The sequence below is a fragment of the Zea mays genome, chromosome 7 (genome assembly GCF_902167145.1).
Source record: "Zea mays cultivar B73 chromosome 7, Zm-B73-REFERENCE-NAM-5.0, whole genome shotgun sequence".
Lineage (NCBI taxonomy): Eukaryota > Viridiplantae > Streptophyta > Magnoliopsida > Poales > Poaceae > Zea > Zea mays.
In genome coordinates, this window is record NC_050102.1 from 27,084,931 (window position 1) to 27,093,668 (window position 8,738).

Genomic DNA, 8,738 nt, shown 5'->3' on the forward strand with positions numbered 1-8,738 from the left:
TGAACCCTAGCACTCCGAGTCCTGTTTTATAGACGTTCGGATGTGGTCCGGCTCGACCGGATTGCACCGTCCGACCTAGCCCTCCTCTAGTTATTAGAAGCCCAAGACTCTTAATATATATATATATATATATATATATATATATATATATATATATCTTTATTTATTTAAATATAGACATAAAAATTAAGAACTAAAATGACTACTATTTTAGACAGATCACGGATGGAGTACTAAAGAATCATATCCACAGTATTACCAATAGAAATATTCAAAATCTTGGCATGCTCCGCGTCTCAGCCATAATTATAAATGAAAATTATGGCGCCGTGTGATGAACAGTCCTTTTGATAAAGGAAAACTGTAGCCATTTTTTAAATTATAAAGGAAAATTGAATCATAACTTTATTATCGCCAACGGTGTATCACATCCAGTTTAACGTGCATTTTGATCTTTTTTTCATTTGTATGGCATGTACGGTCTTCGTTATGAAATAGAAATAGATGGTAATAAAATATATAGTGGATCTGAGTTTATTCTAAGTGGTCAAGTTTACAGATAAGGTATCAAATTTAACGCTTCAAAAGATAGTTTAAATTAATATTTCATAGTAATAAACGCTGCTCACGTGATACGGTAAATATAGTTTACGAGTAAGTGTGACGCAGATGTTCTTCTCCCTCCCAAGTCCCACCTGCTGGCCTCTTCGTCCTGGACTCCTGGTAGCCTCCGCAGCTTTGTCTCCACAGTGCTATCGTGCATCTTTTTGTTTAACCTTTTTTTTAGCTTTTAACCACAAAAAACTACTAGCTTTTAACCACCAAAAACTACTGCTGACTGCCGGGACTGCTAAACGCTTAATTTTTCATCTCGCTTTTATAAAAATCGATTTAGCAAAAAAAATATTCAAAATTAATATGGACATAGAATCGGCCGAGTCGTTGCAACAGTAAGAATCCATCACTTTCTAGATCTTAGGTCCTATTGACATCTTCAGATTCCTCTAAATATAATCCTCACGATATTTAAATTCTCTGCACAACCTGATTCTCCCCACAGACAAATTCTCAGAAAAGTTAATCAAAAAAGGCCTGCACAACTGCATCAGGGGTTGATTGCACCTTTCACCACTATCCTGATCCCCTCGCTTGGTCAGGGATTTTTTTTACTCCCTTTTAATCAATACTCCCTCAGTCCTAAATTATAATTCGTCTGACTTTTTTGTGCCATGTTTGGTCGGCTCGTCCTATTCAATTTTTTTTAAAATGAAAAATTCAAAGAAACGTTTAAAGTATATTATATGCTAATCAATATTACAACAAAATTAACAATAATTATGACATTTTTTAATAAGACGAGCCGGTCAAATTTACATTAAACGAATTATAAATTGAAACAGAGGGAGTTTTAATATTAATCACTCTAAAAAATAAATTTTTAGATCATATCCTTTTGGTCACACCAACCACACTACAACAACGTGGTATTGTTGCATCACCTGCATTAGCGTAACAGAGGACACCATGATGACGTGAAATAGTGAGGGTCTATTTGACAAGTGACAACTATGTTTTTCAAAAACATAATTTTACAATATTGTACTTTGCAATTACTGTGACAATACTATAGTTTCGACCAGCTCCAAAAATACTATTTTTAGAAACATTTTTTTGGATATAATATTGTAGATCATGGTATTTAGACAAAAGCTAAATATGTCATGAAAACTGAGTTATAACGGAGTTTCCAATACTTCCAAAATGTCATGGTACCTAGAATACTATGGTTTTTAAAACATACAGTTTTTAGAAATGAAAAGGTTCATATTACTCACTCCACCTACTGAGGTTGTTTGGATAACCCCTTAAACATTTTTTGTTTGATTAACCCCTCCATAAAAGTGAAGAAATCCATGAAGTGAGCAGTCAGCCAGCGCTCTGGTGGCGCACCGGATAGTGAACAGACCTGCCCGGTGTGCACCGGACTGTCTGGTGTGTGATCGGACAGTCTGCGTAGAGAGCCCGCAACCAGGGGATCTCGGGGCTATAGCACCAGGCTGTCTGGTGTGCATCGGATAGTTTGGCCAATGGTCAGATCCAATGGTCAACTGCTACAGGACCTCAACGGTCGATTGATGTGGCCAGGGCATCAGACATGTCCGGTGCACCCGACGATAAAGCAGTCATCTTTTTGTCCAACGGCTATAATTGTGGGGGAGGTTATAAATACCCCACCAACCGGTCATTTGAAGGTGTGGGAGCCCAAGCAACAAACCAATACATATTGTAGACATTTCCAAGTGCTCAAACATCCAAGTGCTTAATAGAATCACTCGGTGATTAGTGTAGAAAGTGCTTAGGTTAGTTAGACCGCTTATGCGCTTGCTCTAGGTGAATCCTATTTAGTTGAGTGAGTTTAGAAAAACCACACAACCACTCAGCTCTTGCGCGAGCCATTGTAATTGTACCGAGTGGGGCGAGAGTCTTGCGAGACTGTGACAACCGAATTTGTGTCACGGTCACCACCATGTACTGGAGGGAACGAGGCCCACGACATTTCAGCCGGAAGCTCGATAGTGGAGACAACGGGGAGTGTCCGAGAGGAGCCAGAAGCGGAGCACCACTTGTGCGTGGAGAAGGCATGCGGCTCTCTACGAAGTTACTCGACCGAGGTGCTTGGCCCTCGCGTGCGCTACCCTTTGTGTAGGGGCACCAACGAGGATTAGTCGGGACCTTGCGTGGTTCCGGATACCTCAGTAAAAATACTGGCGTCATTCGCGAAAGTTTGCTTTCTCTACTAACTCTTTACCTTATTATAGTGCTAGAATGGTTTGCTACCTAGAAGCCGTTGATCTAGGTGTTTTGAGAGTCACTCATGATGGGATGAAACCACCTAAGAATCCCGAGAAGCTCACCACGAGTGAGAAAAAAGAAAATCATTTGAATGCTAGAGCCAAAATTGTTTGTATGAATCTCTTAGCATGGAATTTTCAATTAAATATTTACATTAAAAACTGATAATGAGATTTGGCTAAAATTGCATGAGCTTCATGACGGCACATCCAATGTCCATTAGCAAAAACATTGCCTAGTCTTAAATGATTACAATTTTTTCATGAAAGATAATAAGCTTGTTAGAGACATGTATTCTTGTTTGAATCTAATTCAATTGGTATCAAAGCCCGGATTGGCTCTGTCAGAATTAATGAGCTTAACTCTGTTGTAGACATAGCAACACTTAGACAAAATCTATTTTGCACATTCTAGATTGATTATTTGCATAGAGTTTTCTCTAGGGATTTATTTTAGATCTAGTTTAGAAAGAAGTTTTTAGAAGTCCTAATTCACCCCCACCTCTTAGGCGCCATCGTTTCCTTCAGTCTAGAACACTCCAAAACCTATAAATCATATTGTCAGACATTAATAGAAATTCTAATTCGAAAAAGGATATAACATTTCAGTTTAACAATACTAAAATCATAGCATTAACTTACCTCTTTTCCTTTCTCCATCAAATTGTTTTCTTTGATTTATCTTTTTTGCCTCCACATGTTCTATTATTGTGCCATTTTTATGACACTTGTTGCATGTAACCTTCATGCCCACCTTTGATAGCTTTATGGATTTTCTTGATTCACCAGGTTCCCTTCTTCTCTCTTTTCTTGGCCTACCAGGCATCTTGACATATGCAGGAGGATTTGGTTTGAGCTGGTCCACAGGCCACTGGTGCATCCCCTCCATTGGCATCATGAAATGATCATAAGTTCTGTTGTATTGCTCAACTATAGAGTAATCTGCTATGTAATCTTCATGTGACTTAGAGCAAAGATATAGAGAAGTGATGACATGGGAACAAGGGATACCAGCTAGCTGCCAAAACCTACAAGAACAGGTCCTCATCTATATGTCCACTATAAACCTGTAACACCCACTTTGTAAGAAAATCGAAAAGGAGAAAATTATATCCCTTTGTATACATGAGTGTGTCATCTCTATCTATCATTTCATGTGAACACATTACTTACACAAATAAACCATTAACAAGAGACACCCAAATAAATTGTGCATCATGCTGGAGTTATGTGATTGTGCATTTGTGGATAATAAAAATAAAAGTGTCAATAACAATATATAAATGGGTCCATAGAATTTAAACCCTAATTTGAAAACAAAACCTTGAAAATTGGAGAAGAAGAAAGAAAGGTACAAAAATTATACAAAATAAATATTATAAATAAAAGTAATATGTGTATGTTCAAATTATGTGTTAGTTGAGAATAATAAAACCACAACAGTTGGTGAATTCAAAATTTAAAGTTCAAATCAAAAAGGCAAAAGAAAAGGAAGAAGAAATATAAAAGAAAAATGAAAAACACTACCTGGGTCGGCTGCTACCAATTCGGCCCAGTTTTGCATTCCCCCTTCGCGCAGCCCAGGCGAGAGCATTGCTTGCGCTGCTGGCTCCGTTGACGCATGGGACCCACCTGGCGGTCTCTCGCTCGCGCTCAGCATTCGTGGGCCCACTCGTCTGCCGCTTCTCCACGCGCGCGCCACTCACTCTGACCACGCGGGCCCGCTGCTCAGCTCCACCCGAACCCGCACGGTCTTCTTCTTCCCCGCGAAAATAGCACGGCATGAACAGACCTCACCGTTTCCTACGGATCGTTCCTCCAATTTCGCGATGCGGGAGTTCCTGGCACTAGGATATAAACCCGACCGCCGCCGTTTCTCGCTCTATTCTCGTAGGATTTACACCGTGCTGGGAACCGCCACTATTGAATCTGTCGACAGGAGAGAGGGCGTGTGGCGTGTGGAGTGGGGCGTCGGTGTTGACCTCGCCCACGACTGGCGTTCGGGGATCCGTGGTGAACCATGGTGCTTCGCGTGGATTGCCGGTGGATCGCCGTAGCCTGATTGGGGGGGAATCGACCCTGGGGTGGCCAGAATCCATCACCGTACACATCGAGCCGCTGCGTCGCGTGGGCAACAACAAAGTCGCTCTGATCCGCGGTGAGGAACATCCCATATAGTTTGTCTTGTTCCCCTCTCTGTTTCACACGTGTTCGCGCTAAGGTTGGGTTGCCGGAGCGCTGTGCCAGTCTTCCCTGGCATGGCCTCCGCCGTGTGGATCGGGCCGCACCGCCGCTCTGGTCGTCTAGGGAAGAACCAGCCATGGCCCTAGATCCAGGAGTTAACAGTGGTGATTAGATCACAGGAGTGTTGCGCCTCGTCCATAGATTTAGGATCGGTCGGCCGGTGTTGATCGGAACCCGCATGTGATCCAAACCGTAGATCAGAAATCCGATGGCTATTTCCGCGCGCTGGTTTAGGATATCGGCGATCTAATCTGAGCCGTAGGATTTTGATCGGACGGCCCAGATTTGAGAATACCCCTTCGCGGGTACATTTTTCTAAAGAGACCCCAAGATTTCGCAGAATCAACCCGCCATCCCACTCCACTGTGCGCTGGGTCTCTGGTTTCTTGCGCCGGGGACCCTGCTCTTTATGGTATTTGAGGCGTAGTCCAGGAACTTGGGAAATCAGGGAAAAGGTATAGAAAATGAGTTTTTAATGTGAAAACAATTCATAGAATTTGTATAATTCATAGAAAATGCATATGAACTCCAAATTGGTCCATTCCAGTTCCTAAATTTTTGTAATATTATTGTCTAGCCATTAGTGCCTCTGTTTTGACATGAAAGTCTCATTAAAATTTATCTAGTACTTAATCTTTTATTAAATACATAAAACCTTCGAGAAATCATAACTCCTCAACCATGACTCCGATCTTAGTAGTTCTCGATCCCACGATCTCGTAGCGACGCGTAGATTATTATTACGCAATTTATTCTTATGATTGGTGTGATGTTAATCTTGCCTATACCATGTTTGTTTGTATTGCTACGACTAGCGTGAGGACACGTGTCATCTGAAGAGCAAGTTGGTACCTGGAATCTCAAGTCCCAGGCAAGTTGTGCCCTTGATCACTTCTTTTACCCACTCATGTTCTAATTAATCATAATGATCTGCATAGGTTAATTTTGATGGGACCTAATAGGTTACCTAGTTTGTCTATCTTTATGCCTTGTTTACCACTGAACTTTTTGGGTAGTACTTGCTAGTGCTATATGTGGTTTTGGGCATTGAGATACACATTATTCATGATTATACTTTTGTTATCCGTTGTTATTTACTGTTCATGTCAAGATCATTAATGTTAATTGGAACATAGAGCTTAACTTGAGAAACACGTGCCACCACAAGGGTTTATGGACGCCCTTGGCTGATTAATTAGGAAAGCTAGTGGAGGACTAACTTACCCGAAAGGGGCAAGGGCAGTAGGGGAGTGGTCAGTGTAGGGAGGTCCTTGCTTGATTTTGTTGCGATGGCGGTTAGGCAAGAACCCTGCATTGGAGCTTCCTATAAACTGTAGCGGGTTTTCTGAAGCTAGTGGAACTTTGTAAAGGCCTCGTAGTGTTACCCTGCCTCGCCTCCTCGGTAGAGGTGTATGGGAAGTCGCGATCCCTTGGGAGATGGGTAACATGACTTGTGGGTAAAGGGTACCACCTCTGCAGAGTGTAAAACTGGTATACTAGCCGAGCTCACGGTCATGAGCAGCTCAGGACTCTCTGATGATTAATTTATGGAACTAAATTCAATTTGTCATATGCATTGCATCGCAGGTGATGTTGTTACTTTTGTTCTACTACTTAATTGGGTTGGTATTTACTTATACTTAGTAATTGCTAATAAAATTTTGACCAACTTTAAAAGCAATGCTCAGCTCTAACCATCCTCTTTGGTAAGCCTTACACTTCACGTGAGCTCCCACCTTTGGCGAGTTCATGCACATTATTCCCCACAACTTGTTGAGCGATGAACGTATGTGAGCTCACTCTTGCTGTCTCACACCCCCCACAGGTCAAGAACAGGTACCGCAGGATGAGGCGCAAGGAGGATGATGCGATGAGTTCGTGAGAGATCTAGGTCGTCGTCTCCCAGTAAACTTTGGGTTGCTGGACCGTTGTCTCCTTATAATGTAATTATTTATTTATTTTGTATAGAACTCCTGTTATGTAGTAAAGATGTGACATTCGATCATGTGCCATGATTCATCATATGTGTGAGACTTGGTCCCAGCACACCTAGTGATTATGTTCGCGCCCGGGTTTTGGACCCCTAAAATCCGGGTGTGACAGAAGTGGTATCATAGGGATGTTGACTGTAGGACGAAACCTAGATAGAACTGGACAACCAATACTTACTTACCTTTGCTACTCTGATTCTTTCTAAACTTCTCTTAATCTTTTCTCATCTATTTCCGCTTTACTCTGATTATCCTTACCCTTTTTCCTTCTAAAGACAAACTTGGATTTCACACTTTGAAATCTTGTGCTTAAAGTGACTTTTAGGAATATGAGACCTCATCTTAGGGACAAAATCAAAACTATTTTTGTAAATATTTGTATGCTTGAATGTTTGTTCTTATGATATTTGTCTGATTTGGATCTTTGATTGAGTGTGATGGGTTGTGGAGTAATGTCCACGATTACATCTGCATATACATAATGCTTATAAAACTAACTAGACACTAGATTATCCCTCATTAAAGTATCTAGCCTAACAATATCCATCTCATCTTAAAAGATTCATATTCTACACTCATAGATCCATCTTATCTTAAAAGATACTCTATTACCTTAGTAGATTAATCTTATCTTAAAAAGATTTTATCTTATCCTAATAGATCTAACTAACCTCAAAAGATTCTACCTTATCCCTATGAATGCATCTTGCCCTAATAAGCATATTTACCCCACACTAGTGTAACAACCATGATCTAATCCAAAGTAATTAGACATTATCTAGTCTAACCTAGTTGTACCGATCTAATCTAGATCCCATCTAATCTACTATGATCCAATTTAAAGAGAGTGACCTAACAAGTTAGTTAATCCTGGTGAAATACATTAGACCCTGCTCCTATAAACAAATTTGAGATCCTAGGTCAACTCGGCCATACCCAACAACTTGACCTACATAATAGATCTATCTTAACCTCCTGTCCCAAACCCGGATGGAGACACCAAAGAGCAAGAAGGAGGAGATCAACCTCGACATGGAAGAATAGGAGTCAAATCAGATCTCGAGATGATTCAAATTTACCACCTTGGATGGAGTCTTCCCTTACCAAGTTCTTCTTACCATCAGCTAACCTCACTATGACCATCTCTCTTCTTACCTACCTGTGTGTCTAAACATAGAAGATACCCATGCATTTCTAAGTACTTGCTAAATAGTATTTTTTTTAAAAAAAAGAGAGAGACTCTTAATTTTTGAATCAATTAGAAACTACAATCTCAATTATAAACCAACCTCGGTATAACCCTTCTGCTTCCTAAATCTCGAGGACGAGATTCTTTTTAAGTGGGTAGGATTTGTAACACCCACTTTGTAAGAAAATCGAAAAGGAGAAAATTATATCCCTTTGTATACATGAGTGTGTCATCTCTATCTATCATTTCATGTGAACACATTACTTACACAAATAAACCATTAACAAGAGACACCCAAATAAATTGTGCATCATGCTGGAGTTATGTGATTGTGCATTTGTGGATAATAAAAATAAAAGTGTCAATAACAATATATAAATGGGTCCATAGAATTTAAACCCTAATTTGAAAACAAAACCTTGAAAATTGGAGAAGAAGAAAGAAAGGTACAAAAATTATACA